Raw genomic sequence first — 17,195 nt, forward strand, 5'->3', positions numbered from 1 at the left:
TGGAGCGATGCGGAAACGCCGCGAATCCGCGGCGGGTTCCCGCATCGCATGCCTCCCGGCGGCAGTTCACACTGCCCTATGCGAACTGCTGGGAGTGTCAGTGAAATGTTACTGACACCCCCAGATCAGTTCGCATATCGCAGTGCGATCTGCAAACTCGGATCGCATGGTGTGAACACCCATGCGATCCGATTCTGCTGCGGGCCAAAAAAAGGGTCCCGTGCGAATTTGCGGCGGGTGCGGCGGGTGTGGCGGGTGCGGCGGGTGCGGCGAATGGCTGAACTCGAATCGCACAGAGATCGGATGTGATTTGCACTGCAGTGCGGTGCGAATCACATTCGTTCTCATAAACCGCTGCAATGTGAACCCAGCCTTAGTGACACTGGCGACGGGGGGTGATCACGGGGTTAAACCTTTATTGGGGGGGTTAGGGGGGTACATTAGAACTAAAGGGGGCTAACCCTAACTGCCCTAACAGTTATTACAGTCACAAATGACACCAATGCAAAAAAAAAAAAAAAAAAAAAAAAAATGACATTGGTGTCACTGTGACTGGGGGGCAGGGGTAATTGGGGGGGTGATCGGGGGGTAAAGGGGGGGTGTGAGTGTGCCTGGCATGTTCTACTGTGTGTGGGATGTGTTGGTGCAACTCACTGATCCGCTCTCCTCCGTGTCGGAACGAAAAATACCGACACGGAGGAGAGAATACATCACTTCCTCTCCTGTGTTTACATTACAGGAGAGGAAGTGATGTCACCGGGGATTTCCATTCGTCGGGAGCGATCGCGAGGGGGTGGCCATGAATGAATGGCCGTCCCCTCGTCCGGGATCGCTCCCGAACGAAAACCGACCGCCGCAGGCACCGGGCGGGGGCCCGATCGGGCCCCCGACCCGCGGGAGGCAAAGCACGTACATGTACGTGCTTATGCCTGCCCGTGCCATTCTGCCGACGTACATCGGCGTGAGGCGGTCGGCAAGTGGTTAAGGCTGATCTTTTTGCTTTAAAGTGGATCTCTAGTTAAACAAAAAGTAAAAACAAAATAGTTCAACGTTTTACAAAAAAAGGACATTTTGCTGCTATGCTCAGACTCACTGCTCTGAGGGTCTCTTTTAGATTAAATAGCTGTCAGCCTCATTTTACCCATTTCAGGTGAGCCTGGGCTGTAAAGGAGGGGGGATGAATCATCATTTAGCCTGGGCTTACTTTGAAGACCACTCACGGACGCCACATTGAAAAGAGGAAGAGGACCTCAGGACATCATGTGACAGGCCAGAAGACTGCTATGTAGCAAGGTCCCGGGTCTCCTTTGGTCTAATGAGAACCTCCAGAGTTAGGGACAACTGACATCCTTCTGTGTAGAGTGGGTTACAAGGCATGGTGGGTGTAATGCAAAGTAGCTTCATGAGTGGCAGACACTTCTTGAATGCAAAGAGATGTATTATCTTTTTAACAGAATTATGGGAGAGAGTGTTAGGGCCAGGACACCCTTTAGTAGTTACAATGTTAATTAACATACTTCAAAACTTCTACAGGTATGTGTGTTGATGATATAAAAATGTGATCAATTCTAGCCCCTTGCTTGGGGATTGAGTTCCCTCCATATATCTGTTAGGCTATCTGAAACTGGACCACCCACTGAAGAAGTGGATACCGGTGTTATGGCAGCTAGATGCTGCCATAACAACGATATTCCTCTTCAGAGTAGCAGCGTAAAATGATGGTGGGTGGTCTGTAAGTGGTTAAGTAAAGTTACACTTTAATGTTTTCTCGACATGCCATTGTGCAAGAAGACATGGATTCACAGATTTCAGGCAGAAAGCAGTAAAAGGTATTTACGTAGAAAAGTAGACTTATGGGACAACCCTCAAGAAAACAAACATACGCAACTTCACTTTATGCAACACTGATTATATTTTCTGCTCTTATTAGGAGTATTGCCAAGTTGTATTGCTCGGCAAGCTCCATTTACAGCCACCTGAATTTTAATTTAATTTCATGTCTAGTGATAAGCTTTACAGCAACAATCAAAATAGCGGAGCTGAGAATAAATTATACTAAAGCAGAAACATGAAGCACCAAAAATTGTTGCAAAGCAAGCTTTTCTTTATTCATTTTGCATTCACCAACATGGAAACAACTGCTTTAGTTTAGTCCTGGTTTGAAAACATCTTACAATTGCACATTTTATACGGCTGTATGAAAGCAGTTCCCATAGGTTTGCTGCCAGTCTAATAGTTCTTGCACATTCAGTTATTTTACATAAGCCAAACAAACATATGAAAAACAGGGACACATCGCCTACAAGTCAGCAGGTGCTAACTGAGATAAGATGAGGTGGTTGAATTTTTGTTGTAAGGTTAATTCATCTGCATCACAAAGAAACATTTAAAATGATCTGGTTTGCATTTGATTTATTTAAGAATGCTACCCTGTGCCCCCCCACCCCAAAGCATCTTGTCCTCATGTTGATGGGGACAAGGACCTCTTCCCGACAACCCTGGATGGTGGTTGTCAGGGTCAGCGGGCGGGTGGCTTATCAGAATCTGGAAGCCTCCTTTAACAAGCCTTGTCATCCGGGAGGCCCCGGCCTCTTGTGATGTCACCGCCCAGAGCATGATAGGGTGGTCACGTCACAAGGACGGGGCCTCTGGATGACGTCACCAGGTGGCCCAGCCCCATGGCTATATAAGTAATGGCACACAGAGGCCCTAGCATTACATTGGGAGAGAGTGTCGGGAGAACATCGGAGGAAGAACAGAGGGAGAAGACAGCAGAGAGAGAACCGGCAGAGGGAGAAGACAGCGGAGAGAGGAGACCTGACATCGGGACAAGACAGCTGAGAGAAGAGAACCAGCAACGGGAGAAGACATCAACAAAGAGAGGAGAAGAACCGGAGGATGAAGACGGAGGGAGAAGAAATTGGAAGAGACGCTGGAATGCTTTAATAAATTACTTTGTCAAAAAACTGTGTACTGTACAGTGTACTCCATACTCATTTACATAGGGTGGGGGTCGGGATCTGGGGGCCCCCCTGCCCCAAAGCACCCACCCCCCCATGTTGAGGGCATGTGGCCTGGTATGGTCCAGGAGGGGGGGAGGTGCTCACTTGTCCCCCCCTTCCCTGGCCTGCTTGCTCAGATAAGGGTCTGGTATGGATTTTAAGGGGTACTCCTCATGCAAAAGAAAAAATATCCTGTTTTTTTTTCCATTTTGGCAAGGGTTTCTCTTCAAGATCCTCAGCGCACAAGCGGTACTGCAAGGCGGATCGTCAAGATCTGACTTATGGTGTGACTTCTATTCAAATAAATGGTCTCTCATATTTTGAATAGAGACAGAGAAACGTCACTAAAGGCTAGCGGGGCTAACTGTGCATTAACGCCAATGCAAAAATCTACTAAAAGCACATTTTTACAGCCAGTAGTGGCTTTGCAGCTTGTTTTTTTATAACGCCCTGTGTGCATGAGGCCTAATTGTTCTTTTTTAATGTTTTCACTTGTGACAGCAGCATACAAACTTCAGACTCCCGAGGCAGACTGCAGAGAACAGTGCAGCTATCTGTGTGTGAGCAGTGGTCTCTCTGAAGAAGTCTGACACATCTCCGCTGAGTCACAGCTAACAATGTGCAATCAGCAAGAACTCATTGTTCATTGCTCTTATCAGGGTGCTTATCACACCTCTAAAGAGAGAATGCAGCTCACACAAAGAGCTCAGAGGTTCTCTCTACAGCCTGCCTCAGAAGTTTTTATGCTACTGTTAGTGGTGGTAAAAACATTATTAATGGATAGTAAGATATTTAAGAATGCATATAGAATGTAACATAAGACTTTAGCAGTTTTTTTTTCTTTCAATTCTTTATTTATTGGTATGCGTCAAAATAACACAACATGACAAGACAATATAGGGGGGTTTACTAAAACTGGTGCACACATAGGGGTTGATTTACTAAAAGCCTATACACTGTGCACTTTGCAAAGTGCAGTTGCACTCTACAAGAGTAGTTGCAACAGAGGTCATTAAATGAGCAGAAGCTCTGGTGACTTCCATCATCTAATCATAGGCAAGCAAAATGCATTGCTCTCCACAGTCCACACACATCTGACTTCTTCCATGACCCCCATCCTGGCAGGCACTACCACTCTTGAGACTGCAGACATGATAAAAGACAAGAGATGGTCAGAGGTTGCGAACATGATACAAGAGTGGCTGCGAATATGGTACAATAGTTGGTCATGGGCTGTGCAGATATGGTACAGGAGGTGGTCATAGGCTGTGCAGAAATGGTACAGGAGAGTAACAGGAGGTGGTCAGAGGCTGTGGAGGTGTCTGGTCTTACTCGGAGAGGTGCGTGCCACTGCCGAAACAGAGGCGAGTGCCTTACAATTAAAAATGGTGCTGCACCCGCCTACCTGAAAATGACCGAGCATGTTCTGGCCTTTCCGAGCCCAGCTAGCTTCGGAACGGCACATGCGCAGTTGACATGTCTGCCTGCAGCCAAATTTTTTAGGGGGGCTGCAGCCCTTAATGGGCATTTATGGGCAGCCCAAAAATAGGCTGAAATTTACATGCTGCCCATAAATTGATGGGAGGTTGGCAACACTGGGGCTGGGCGGTCGCAACCAGGGCCGATCCTAGGGTCACAGACGCCTGTGTGCAGAAAGATTTCTGCCAACCCCACAGGGGCATGGTCATCTTACTAACTCCTCCCCTCTCTTTATTACCCTGGGCTCCTCCCACAATCTTTTAAAAATAAACATAATACAGGAAGAGAAGCAGAGTACTCTAATGGGACCTAGAGGAGGGTCTCCCTAATGGAAAAAGAGAGGGTCTCTGTTAGAGAGTCTGTTAGAAAGACCCCCCTCCACCAGGCTCCATTAGAGACTACAATGGAGTCTAATGGGGCCTGGAGGGGGGTCTCTCTAACAGAGGCCCTCTTGGTGTACATTAGAGAGTCTGTTAGAGTCCCCACCTAGCCCCATTAGAGACTACAATGGGGTCTAATAGATCCTGGGGGGGGGGGGTGTCTCCCTAACAGAGGTTCTCTCTGTGTCCATTTGAGAGTCTATATTAGAAAGAGCCCCCATCAGTATAGTGCCCATCAATGCAGCCCCACTAGTGCCCATCAATGCAGCCTCATCAGTGCCCATCAATGCAGTCTGATCTGTGTCCATCACGCAACCTCACCAGTGCCCATCAATGCATCCTCACCAGTGCTCATCAATGCAGCCTAATCAGTGCCCATCAATGCAGCCTCACCAATGCCCATCAATGCAGCCTCATCAATGCCCATCAGCTAAGCCTCATCAGTGCCCATCAATGCAGTTTCATCAGTGGCCATCAGCTCAGCCTCACTAGTGCCCATCAATGCAGCCTGATCAGTGCCCATCAATGCAGATTCACCCGGGCCCATCAGATCATCCTCATTAGGGCCCATCAATGCATCCTGATCAGTGCCCATCAATGCAGCCTCTCCAGTGCCCATCAATGAAGCCTCACCAGTGCCCATTAATGCATCCTCATCAGTCCCCATTAATGCAGCCTCATCAGTGCCCATCAGCGCAGCCTCATCAGTGCCCATCAGCGCAGCCTCACCAGTGTCCATCAATGCAGCCTCATCGGTGCCCATAAAGGCAGCCTGATCAGTGACCATCAATGCAGCCTTACCAATGCTGCCGGATCACACAGAGTGGGATCTCCCGCTGTGACACAGCATGGATTTGAATTCATTACCTGGCTGACGCTGTCACACAAAGTTCCACCTCCTGGACCGGCTCCTTTGATACATATCACACGTCCCAGCATTGGACCAGTGTGCTGTCTGTAATAATACATTTACTGACTGAGAATATGCTGAAAGTTTGCCTTTCCAAAATGAACACGATATTTGCTAAGCATTCATGTTCAAGCAAATTCCAGCCTCATCCCTATTCTGAAGCCCGCTGTCAGCTGTCACAGAGCCGGTCCAGGCTCGGGAAAGATTGTGACAATATGGGGGTTATTTACGAAAGGCAAGTGCACTTGGAAGTGCAGTAACTCTAAATCTAAGGGGTAGATCTGAAATGAGTGGAAGCTCTACTGATTTTATCATCCAATCATGTGCAAGCTAAAATGCTGTTTTTTCTTTTCCTTGCATGTCCCCCTCGGATCTACAGTGACTGCCCTTCCAAGTGCACTTGCAGTGCAAAGGGGATTTTCCTTTAGTAAATAACCCCCTATGATTCTTAAAAAAAAATAAAAATCCCATACTTCTCTTTTAACGTGCATTGCGTTTAGGCAGCATTTAATTTGAAAATGCACAACAAAGGCACCTTTGGCAACACACGTCTCTTAGGCTACTTTCACATTGAGGCTTTTTTCAGGCGCTAAAGGGCTAAAAATAGTTAATGTACAACACCTGAAAAATGCCTTCCCTGCCACCCCAGTGTGAAGGGCCGAGTGCTTTCACACTGGAGCGGTGCGCTTTCAGGGTGGGAAAAAAAGTCCTGCAAGCAGCATCTTTGGGGCGCCCCTGCCATTGAAATCAATGGCCAGCATTGCTCAAGCGCCCCCGCAAAGAGCTTCCGCAGTGGCGCTTTTAACCCGTGCATTGAGGGTGCCATTTACTTTGTAGAACAAATGGCACTGCATGGCACCAACATGCGTAATATGCGCTACTGCAGTGAAATCTGACGAGTAAGCAGGAATTAATTTTGTTTTGATCAAAATCCTAGCCATTATCCAAGTGACATTAAACTCTGTTTAAAAAATATATATATATATATTCTACTCAAGTATACATTCTTAACTCAAAAAAGTACCTTCTATTGCTCCCAGCCTCCTCCAAATTCCTGGACTATGGGATTTGTAGTGTGCATAGAGTGCCTGCAACTAATGTGCACTGCTCATTTCAAGAAAATAGAAGTGAGTGAGAAAAGGAGAGATTTTAGAGCTCATGGAAGACAGGCAGGAAAACATAGTACGAAACAATTTATTAAAAATGGATTACAAGGCGTTTAAGTAGTGGAAGTGTATGGATTTTTTATTTTTTTTGAAGACTAAGGATATAGTTTAATGGCACTTTAAGGTTTTACTTTCCAAATAATATGTTAACCTTATAACTTTTAGTTTTAAATAACAATACATCCTAAAATTCTAACCACTTAACTAAATCATCCCCCTTATCACTACCTCATACTCAAGTCATGTCCAGCTTTTGGTATTACATACGTTTGAACACTCTTACCAACTAGACCAATAGTATGTAAGATGTAATTTGACATAATACATTGTTTAGTGCACTAATATGATCAGAGCATTAGTACTGCAATTCCTAGCTCCCTTAACCAGGGTACTCACTCAATGACTATATTGTTCATAAACAAATGATATTTAGATATTATTTCTAGCATGTACAAAACAGACATCTAAATGATTTATTTGAGGCACTTGAATAGCACCTCTAATTTACACATATAATTGTACATTCATGTGAGCCTCTGCCCTCAAGGAGTTTACAATCTAATGCCGTGTACACACGATCGGAATTCTCGTCGGAAAAAGCTCTGATGGTTTTCCCAATGGAATTCCGAAGGAATTCGGCTCAAGCTGTCTTGCCTCCACACTGTCACACCAAATTCCGATTTAGTTTATAACGCGGTGACGTACAACACGTACGACAGGACTAGACAAAGGAAGTTCGATAGCCAGTAGCCAATAGCTTCTGTCTCGTAGTTGAATCTGAGCATGCGTGATTTTTGGCGTGTCGGAATTGCATACACACGATCGGAATTTCCGATAGAAAGTTTTTCCGTTGGGAAAATTGAGAAGATGCTATAAATTTTTGTCTGGTGGAAATTTGGACAGCTAAATTCCGATGGAGCATATACACGGTCGCATTTTCCGATGAAAAGCTCTCATCTGTCTTTTTCTGTCCGGAATTCCGATCGTGTGTACGCTGTATAAGGTTTCTAACACAGATTCATAGATACATATACTAGGACCAAATTAGACAAAAGACAATTTACCTACCACCATGTCCTTTAAGTGGGGGAGGAAACCCAAACAGACACAGGGAGACTATTGAGGGCCGTCTGTACTTTTAAGTACGCAATGGAGTTTATTTACTAAAGCTGGAAAGTACAAAACCAGGCTCACTTTTGCATAGAAACCAATGAGCTTCCAGGTTTTATTACCAAAGCTTACTTGAACAAGCTGGGGTTAGAAGCTCATTGGTTTCTATGCAGTGAGCCTGATTTTGCACTTTCCAGCTTTAGTAAAAAAAACAAAAACATTGTGTATGTAGCGCCGGCTCCTGAAGAGCACGCGATATGTGTTTTTGAAATTTAATATTACACCTGGACCGCAGTTTGGTTTGGGTTTAATTACTCCAAATTTTGACCTCAGCATCAGTCTGACTAGACTACAGGGTGTTCTGCCTGGCCATGGGGGCGCTGCCACTTCTGGCAGGCATGGTAACACAGTCTGGTTGGGTGCTTTAAGATTACTTTCTCTCTGAGCCAGCCCAGTGGGAGTGTCACTCTTGCTGTGTTTTCTGGGAGAGGGTACTTAAGATGCAGATGTCACGTGTTTTAGGGTTCTGGTCCAGAAGAATGTTCTGACCACATGGTCCTGGTCCTCCTGACCAACCCCCAGGATGCCTATGGCCTGGGGTGCGGATCCACCTGACTTTATGTCTTGGGGCTGGCTAGCCCGAGGCAAGGAAACTAAAGGAAGGATTCGGAGGTGGTCCGGTGCGGTCTCAAGTTGTGGAGAGGCCCAGCAACTTCAAAGTTATCCAGGGGAGGACTCTTCGGGAGAAGGCCACGCAAGGGTTGGCTTCTCAAAAAGAGCCTGGTAAAGCTGAAGGCCCTAAGCGAATCCAATCTCGTGGGTATCACCGGACCGGCTACAGGATACCGGTACCACACGAGTGTTCTACAAGTATTCAAGTTTCCTTGTTCATGTACTATAACAAAGTCTGTGGCAGAGACTTATTCCTACACGTGCTCTATCTTTAAAGTCTGTGGGAAAGACTTGTTCCTGACTTAAGCACCCTGTTGGCTGCTAGGCCTGGTGAGAGAAGGGCTATCCAAATAGGGTGAAGATCCAGCTGTGAATGGCTATTCTCTGGATTTATTCAAAGTAAGAGAGTTATTTCATACCGTTTTTGACACTAATGCCGCGTACACACGTAGCCAACTATCCGGCAGACTTAGTCTGACGAACTTCCCGCCGGACTGTCCCGGACTTTCCAAACGAGCTACTTACCCATGCACGGCACTTTTTCAGCGGACTAATACAGAGTACTAAGTTCGCCGGACTATCCGCCGTACTTTTGAAATGAGCGGACTCGCCCACACACGCGGAGGAAAGTCCGCTCATTTTGAGCGCATATCCAAGTATCCGTTGCCAGTGAAGGAGGCGTCGCTGGCCCCGTCACCTGGTATGGACTTAAAGGGGAATCCCTACGCCGAAAAATCCACATCAGACCCTTGTTTGAGCACGCTACCCGGCCGGCCAGGAAAGGGGGTGGGGACGAGCGAGCGCCCCCCCTCCTGAGCCGTACCAGGCCGCGTGCCCTCAACATGGGGGGTGCCTTGGGGAAGGGGGGCCTCACAGCCACCCCACCCCAAAGTACCTTGTCCCCATGTTGATGAGGACAAGGGCCTCTTCCCGACAACCCTGTCCATTGGTCCTCTGGGACTGTGACATCATAATGGGCGGGGACATCATCCGGCGATGTCCCTATATAAGTCGCCGCGTCCCCGTCATTGTGAGCGGAGAGAGCGATGAGGCAACATCTGAATAGAAGAAGAGAAGAACAGAAGACAGCGACCGCGGCGACAGAAGACCGGGCTACCACCTGTAAAACAGCTAGAAGAAGGCGCGGTGGCCTGGCAAGAAGAACCGAAGAGGGGGACAAGACCCCTGAAGAGGGGGACAAGACCTCCGAAGTCGGAAGAAGAGGGCGGCAGCGAAGAAGAAAGCCGGGCTCCTCCACTAGTAAAAGAGCTAGCAGAAGATAGTGGAGGAGTCCGGCAAGAAGACCCCCGAAGAGGGACAGAAGACCCCTGGTGCTGTGCAATAAACTATTTTAACCCTTGTGTGTTGTGTTTTATTTTTACTTTTTTCCACAGGTGAATGGGTAGGGGTACATTGTACCCCATACTCATTCACATAGGGTGGGGAGCCGGTATCCGGGGGCCCCCTTATTAAAGGGGGCTCCCGGATTCCGATAAGCCCCCTGCCCACTGACCCCGACAACCAACGGCCAGGGTTGTCGGGAAGAGGCCCTTGTCCTCATCAACATGGGGCACCCCCCCTATGTTGAGGGCACGCTGCCTGTTATGGCTCAGAAGGGGGGGGCGCTCGCTCGTCCCCACCCCCTTTCCTGGCCGGCCGGGTAGCGTGCTCGGACAAGGGTCTGATGTGGACCTAGGGAGGACCCCCACGCCGATTTTTCGGTGTAGGGATTCCACTTAAAGTCCATACCAGGTGACGGGGCCAGCGACGCCTCCTTCGCTGGCCCCGGCTACCTGGAGACGTGCTCAAAATGAGCGGACTTTTCTTAGCGCGGGAAAAGTCAGCTCATTTCAAAAGTATGGCGGACTAGCACACACATGGCCGTACTGTCCGCCGAAAAGCGAGACCGGCGGACAGATTGGAGTGCAAAAATACTTTCTTAGTCCGCCGGACTTTTGGGTAAAAAAAGTGCGCCGGAGGCTACACACGGGCGGATTGTCCGGCGGACTTGAGTCTGCTGGACTTTTCCACCGGATTGTTTGATCGTGTGTACGTGGCATAAGAGTACCTGGACTTTCCACCTAAACCCTCTGATCCTATACTGAGAGACTGTTGTTTAACTGTGTTCTTTGCAAAAATAAAATCCCTTTAAGTGGATCTGTCGTCATTCTCTATAGTTTTTGGGCATCTACCACGGGAAACCCCTAGACGCATACGAGGTGCAGAAGGTAACGGTAAGCCCAATAAAAGCAGCCGCTCCTTCGGGGGTCAGTGCTACATGTACTTAAAAGTGGGGTATGCCTGTACTCATTTTAGGGGTTAGAATCAGTGTTCAAGTAAGAAAGGGATACAAGGTAGGGTGAGGGTGCTTTAGCATAGGAGTTCTTTTATGAGAACTATAATTCTTTGGGTTTGCCACTTACGTATGAAAACCTCGTATTTGGCAATCGTCCATCATTTCCAAGGACAGTTGTCTGTGAAAAGGTTATCCCAGAACACTAATCACTGCAACACTGTTTCTGTTTTTATACAATGTTGCATGTCCTGCTGAGCTGTATGTTTTAGAGTGCTCACTATGCCACTCCCTATACCGTGCTGAACTTTTTATGCTCCACATGGCTTCTTCTTGTATGTTCTATAATTCCCACAGTACACTGCTCTGTAAGTTCTTTACACAATTAAAGAACTGTATACTATAAACTGCCCTGTATAGTCTATAGCAGTGTTCCTCGACCTTAGAGAGACACGGTAATGAAAATTCTTACAAGTCCTACCATGCCCCAACAGTAACAAAAGCAAAAAAAATATTTATTCATACAGTAAAAAAAATATGTGTTTAAATATGTGTTTAAATGTATTAAAAGGGAGTAATCTGTTAAAATATGTTACTGTAACTTAAAGTGGAACTTAAGTTAGAAAATTAAAGGGGTTGTAAACCTTTGTTTTTTGTTTTCTTTTTAAATAAAGCCCCATACACACTATCAGTTTTTCTGCTGAGTTTTTCCTTCAGGTTTAGCAAAACCATGTAGTGCAAGGGCCTGTCTGATTGCATATGCATTGAAACTCCTAAGGTTTGACCTCATATTATATGGTTTTGGTAAATCAAAGGAAAGACTCAGAAGAAAAACTGATAGTGTGTATGGGGCTTTACATATACTTACCTCCACTGTGCAGTTTTGCACAGAGTGGCCCCGATCCTTGTCCCCCAACAACACTCGCGGCTCCTCCCCGCATCGGGAAACCCACTAGAATAAGCACTCTCCCAGGGGATTACCTTGTGGGCGTGCTCCTGAGTCCAGCACTTGCATCCATAAACACAGAATGCCGGACTCAGCCCTGCCCCCCATGTCATTGGATTTGACTGACAGCAGCGGGAGCCAATGGCTGTGCTGCTATCAATCTATCCAATCAAGAGCCGGGATAACGGACAGAGAGGTAGAGCACGTCTCCGCCGTGGGAACAAACAGGCTCAGGTGAGTAAAACGGGGGGGGGGGGGAGGTGCCTGGGGGGCTGGTAAGTGACAGAAGTTTTTTCCCCTTAATGCATAGCATGCATTAAGGTCAAAAAAGCACGAGGGTTTACAACACCTTTAAGTCTTGCTAGATCACATCAGGCTGGCCCGTTTTGCAGTTATAGTTGCAAAGCTTTAAAAATAAATGCTTATATTGTTAAAATCCAGTAATACACTGTCTCAATCTGCTATGTACATGCTCAGTTGCTCACCATTTTTAGGCACTGCCAAATTTGTAGAGGCCGATTTGCAGACAGCCTGAAAGTGGAATTAAACCCTCCTATCCTTTACAGCCAAGAAATCTGCTTCTGTTTGATCAGCAACTGCCATGGTGCTGTACATGTGATATGTTATGACGCCAGCCATTCGATGATTTGACACTTTGGTTGAGGATGCAAGCAGATGTGACAGCTAGCAATCCCAGTATTCCAGAATCGTAACTGTTTTTTAAAACCATTAAATCGATGGGTTTAGTTCCGCTTTATGATTTACTGTTGTTCAGGGATCTGGGCTTCAGCAAAATGGCAGCCTCCAGCAAGAAGAATCAGTAACAATGCTGGTGGCAATTTACAGCACACACAAATTTTGGTAGCATACTGTAATTATTCATGTAGGTTCCTTGCTAAAGAGCATTCTTTTTTTTTTATCAAGTTGCTATGGGTAAAGATCGAATTTGAACAGACAGAAAGATAAAGTGTCCCCCAGTGAGAGAACATTCCCCCAAATCATTGGTGTTAGTGGGATAATGGTCCCAGTGGAAGCCTTGCGGCTTCACAGCTTGTTTCCTACAGCACATGCACAAAGTGCTTTTTGAATGGCCCAGTGGCTGTGAAAAGGGGATGGTGGGGTGTCGAAATTTCAAGGGGGGCCTTGCCATGGCGAGGTCTCCCAGAAGTGGGGGCGCTTTCCTGTCAAAAACGGGTACCTGCTCCCCCCACCCTCTCAAAAAGTGCCAAACCTGGCAGTGGAGGGATGGGGCCAGGAGGAAAACGAGCAGAGTTTCCCTTTTGGGTGGAGCTCCTCTTTAACTTTAGATTTACCAAAACTATGCAATATGAGGACCCACCTAATCAATAGGCTTCCAGTCAAACTAAAAGAGATTGTAACATGTGTGGTGATCCAGCGGCTACTCATATGAGCATCAAAAATTGCTCAAGGAACCCCTATCAGCCTGAATGGGCTGCTCTAGTCTACAGCATGGCCCTGTATGCTGCACATTGTACACTGCCAGGGCTGGCGCTACCACTTGGCAAACTAGGCAGGGTGCACTGCCGCCTTGAGTGCCCGGCCACTGGTGTTCTTATTCTCCTCTGGCTCTTTGGCATGTAACTCTCAGAAGCTGCTCCATCCATATGTAGTGTCAGAGGCGTGGTGGTGGAGGACTGTGTCCTGATGCCTGAACAGAAGCAAACAACATGGCCTGTGTGCCTCTATGATCAGTAACCTGCCTGTCTCACCAGTCTCCTAATGATTGTTGTCCGTCCTAATACAGCCAGCTCTGCCTCTCTGCCCATACCATACATGATACCTATATTGGGTCATCTGACCCCGCCCCCCGTAGTAGAGGCTGCTTTCCCTCCTGGTGCTCTGCCTGTCCTGAACAGCGGTGGCAGCATCACTCACATGCTGTAGTGACTATCGGATTGGAGTAGTAGGTGCTCTGGGCTTGGTGACAGCTGGAGGAGGCGCTGAGGCAGGGTTTGAAATTGTTCCTTGCACTGGCAGGGTCACGTTGTTGGATGCAGAGGAGCGTTCTGGACCCACTGAGTGAAACACTGTCAATGACATTGTATTACTGTGTATAGACTGATCACACTGATGCGTGTCTGTGTAGCGAGCACATGGCCCGGATGTAGGAGTCCGTCCCTGATCAGGCTGCTTTGATGGCACTGGTGAGGCTGCATTGACGGCACTGGTGAGGCTGCATTGACGGCACTGGTGAGGCTGCACTGATGGCACTGGTGAAACTGCATTGATGGAATTGATGCAAAATAGTAGCAGTCAATAAAAAGGAGGGGTATACATGGGCAGGGCAGAGGAGGTGGAGCTGGGGCAGCAAAATGAGGTTTTGCCTAGGGCATTGATGGCGAAGCTTGGTGTTTCATCACATATGGGACCCATCACATTTGGCTACCCGCTAGACTGCGCATGTGCGACGCTGCCATATGAGCTCCAACACTGTGGCGATCTGTGCTTGCGCAGAATTTTGTGCGCACGCCCCTGAGTCCAGTTTCAAGCCCCACCATCCAAGTGGACACAGAATTAGATTATAATTATGACGAGCGAAGTGAGGCTGTGCCCGAAGCATAGCGAGTGAAGTGAGCCCGCGAGGGGCCCTGTGTTAGAACACATGTGGCGGCGTCGCACATTCACACTCCAGCGGGTAGCAAAATGTGATGTGACATTGGGATCCCAGATGTTTTGGAACTACATTTCCTCTGATGTTCATGCACTCTGCAAAGTAGTTGGGCATCATGGGAAATATATTTCCAAAACATCTGGGGTGCCAAAGTTCTCCATCACTGTCCTGGGGTGTCAAAAACCCTTGCCCCAGCCCTGTGCACTCCAATACACAGCCCATGGTGGTCTCAGGTGAGTGTATGGTTACCACCTCATCCCTTTAAACCTGAACACATATTAATTATACAGGTTGTGTGGCTGATTAAGGTTGTAATTAAACTCACTTGGTGCCTTATCTGCATTAAATTGTCCTCAGAACCTGTGTAGTTCATATGTGCTCGGATATAAAGGGATGAGGTTGCAAACCTAGGTGAGCAAGTATCTTATTTCTCTTCACATAGGACTCTCCTCAGATATCACATTTCCTCACTACTCGCTCAGTGAGCTCTGTACACTCCTACAAGTAGTTCCCGTATACCCGCCTACACAAAGAAGCATGTGACACGGCGGGCTGCTTCCACATCACACAACAGGGCTTTAATGGTACATCACACTCTCCCCCCCTCCTCCTCCCCCTCACACCTAGCTGCACCGGGAACATTCTTCCATCCCCAACCTCCTCCCCGATTCCAACTACCCATCCTGCGTGTGACGCAATCGGGTGCGCAGTACAACGTCTGTCCGTACAGCGGGCGGAGCCTAGCGCGGTGCTCAGCCCCTTCCCCGAGCTCCCGCTGGAATAGTCGGGATTGAGAGGTGGCCGTGGAGGAGCAGCGTCGTGTTCTGTCATTGGTAAAGCAAGGTGAGTGAAGGGCTGTACGGTGGCGCCTTGTTGTAGGTAATACCAGGAGCTCAGGGTTATAGTGCAGGTGTGTGAGAGAGAATCCTTGTGTGTCGGGAGGGAGCACAGCATATTGCGCCCGGCGTCTCCCATTGGTGGCATCCGGTGTCTGTCAGCTCCTAGTTGTCACTGCTACACCCGAGTGACAGCCCGCAGCGCGGGAGGAGAGCGGCGGCTTCTCTGTATTTGGTAACACGAGGAGAAGTGTGACAGGAAATGGACGGAGGAGAAGACATACACAGCGATCACATGTAGCCGGGGAGTACAACCATGCTGCACGGTGACAGAGGACACTGACACCGATCTGCACGCCTCATAGGATTCTACTGGCCCTGCCTGAGCTCTGCTTTCCAACAATGCTTCACTAACTCTTCCTGCGTGTCTGATCATTGTACTAACACGTTACATTCTGCATGGAGATACATAGGAGCTTCTCTGGGCTCACTGCTACCAGACATCCTGCATCCAGAGTCCGCTTTTAACACCCTCCCAGGGTCCATACTGTATATCAACCTGGATAGATCTCCTCTACTGCTTCTGGATCAGATCACATCGCAGGATCTATTTACCATATGTCATATATCTTTTGTTTTACTGATTTGCTTTCTGTGCTTGTGCAAGAAAGGGAGAAAAAAAAAATATTTTTGCTATAAATATCCAAAAGAACTCCCTCCCCCCCCCCCCTCCTTCTTTTTTTTTTTTTTTTTTTTTTTTATCGCTCTAAATATCCACAAGAAAAAAATAAATATATCCAACAGAGATAGAATTATTTATTTTGGATATGCTAAGTTAAAAAAAAAAAAAAAAAAATTGTTTCAAAATTGTCACTCTTTTTATTATAGCACAAAAAATAAAAACTGCAGAGGTGATGCAATACCACCAAAAGAAAGCTCTATGGGGGGGGGGGGGGGGGGCATACATTTTGTACAATGTCCCACGACTGCACAATTGTTAGTTAAAATGAGAGAGTGCTGTATCACACAAGATGTCCTGGTCATTGAGCAGAGATATATATTTTGCTGCACAAACTATGAAAGTTTATTTACATCACATCAGGTATTTTTATTTATTTTTTTCAGGTAATTTTTTACAAATAAACATTCATTGTTTGTGCAGCAATCCTCTTGTGTATTTTTTATTTTTATTAATCCTCCTAGTTCCTAATAGACCGTTCTGTGCACCCCTCACCCTTTGACTTATTTATTTCTCCCCCCCCCCCTTTTTTTTTTTTTTTTTTCCTTTTCTTTCTTTCTTCCTTCCTACCTTTCCTGTTTCTGTGTATTGGTTTGCTTTTTAGATGGTTCCATGCATTCAGTTATAAAGGCCAACCAATAGCAGCTAAGTTGACAAATTTGTCAGGGATTTGCATGTGTCGGCAAACCATTGATATCGGCCCAGGATTTTGACAGCTGGCCAAGGGCTGGTTCACAGTAGATGCAAACCCGTGTGTGTTTTAATCAGCATATTAAAAGTATTTCAGTGGCCCTAGTTCACAACAATGCAGTGCATTCCAGTAAAGTTAATAAAAGTAGAGCTGTGTGTGTGTGTGTGTGCTCCTTTTTTTTTTATCCTCTTCTTCACTGTATGGAATGCATCTGGAGCAGGACAAAATGCACCAGAGACATGCATATCTTGAATTGAGGTGGGGTGGAGAAAGGAACGCATCAAAAAATGGACCAGAAACGCGCATATCCTGATTTGAGATTTGGGGGAGTGTATTAAA

General features: G+C 47.0%; 1 protein-coding gene across 1 annotated transcript in view; it reads left to right on the forward strand.

The window, feature by feature from the left end:
- Window positions 1–15,241: 15,241 nt before the first annotated feature.
- SLC20A2 (solute carrier family 20 member 2) overlaps window positions 15,242–17,195 on the forward strand; it is a 72,149-nt gene continuing 70,195 nt past the window's right edge. The window contains 1 exon segment of the mRNA XM_077476183.1: window positions 15,242–15,433. The gene's annotated coding sequence lies outside the window, so the exon portion shown is untranslated.

Source organism: Lithobates pipiens, unplaced genomic scaffold (assembly GCF_037356315.1).
Source record: "Lithobates pipiens isolate NorthernLeopardFrog02 unplaced genomic scaffold, aLitPip1_a1.2 Scaffold_13, whole genome shotgun sequence".
NCBI classification, from domain to species: domain Eukaryota; kingdom Metazoa; phylum Chordata; class Amphibia; order Anura; family Ranidae; genus Lithobates; species Lithobates pipiens.